Raw genomic sequence first — 1,204 nt, forward strand, 5'->3', positions numbered from 1 at the left:
GATTTGAAAAAAAACAAAGTAAGTTACGGCGGTGTAGTGTATCTTAGATACGCTACGCCCGACGCAAAATTACGCCGATGTACGTGGGTCTGCCCCTAAATATATATATTTATATATAAAGGCCCAGATTCTGAAAGGGCTTACGACGGCGCACATGGCCATGGCCATGTGCGCCGTTGTAAGTCCTAATCTGGGCCGTCGTATCTATGCGACTGATTCTTAGAATCAGTTACGCATAGATAACCATTAGATCCGACAGGCATAAGGCTCTTACGCTGTCGGATCTTAAATGCAATTTTTTTTTTCGCCGCTAGGTGTCGCCTCCGTCGTTTTCCCCATCGAGTATGCAAATTAGCAAAATACGCGAATTCCCGAACGTACGCGCGGTCGACGCAGTGAAGTTACAACGTTTACGTTAGATTTGCGACGCGTAAAGTTGCCCCTGGGTCTATGAGGCGCAGTCAATGTTAAGTATGGCCGTCGTTCCCGCGTCAAAATTTTTAAAATTTACGTTGTTTGCGTAAGTCGTCCGTGAATGGCGCTGGACGCCATTTACGTTAACGTCGAAACCAATGACGTCCTTGCGACGTCATTTAGCGCAATGCACGTCGGGAAATTTTAGGGACGGCGCATGCGCAGTACGATCGGCGCGGGAACGCGCCTAATTTAAATGATCCACGCCCCCCTACCCGGATCATTTGGATTAGGCGGGCTTGCCGGGGGATTTACGCTACGCCGCCGCAAGTGCTTTGTGAATCAAGCACTTGCCCGTAAATGCAAATGCAGAGATGCGGCGATCTACGAGAATCTGCCCCTATATAGATATTTTTCAATATAATTTTTTTTTATTTTATTTTTTTACGAAAAATGCAGCGTCGAAAATCGTGGTAATAAAAATTGAATTTGTGATGCGGAGGTGGCAGATGTGGAATTTGCACCTCTTGACTTGTTGCCCTCTCGAACGCCCCCCCCCACCCCCACCCCCATATACGCTCTCTCCATCTTGCGTCTTTCCCACCCCCTTCCCCTCTCGCTCGCTTTGCGCTCAGTCAGTGGGATCTGTCATCTGAAGCCTCCTAATAATAACACACAATTTGTCAGGTTCGGCTCCTTCAGTGCATTTCAATGAGCCACATTAGGCCTGGCACTGATGATTAAGATGGGAGGGGGGGGGAGCGAGCCGAGTCTGTACCACTTTGCGCCG

This window comes from Rana temporaria, chromosome 13, assembly GCF_905171775.1.
Source record: "Rana temporaria chromosome 13, aRanTem1.1, whole genome shotgun sequence".
NCBI lineage: Eukaryota > Metazoa > Chordata > Amphibia > Anura > Ranidae > Rana > Rana temporaria.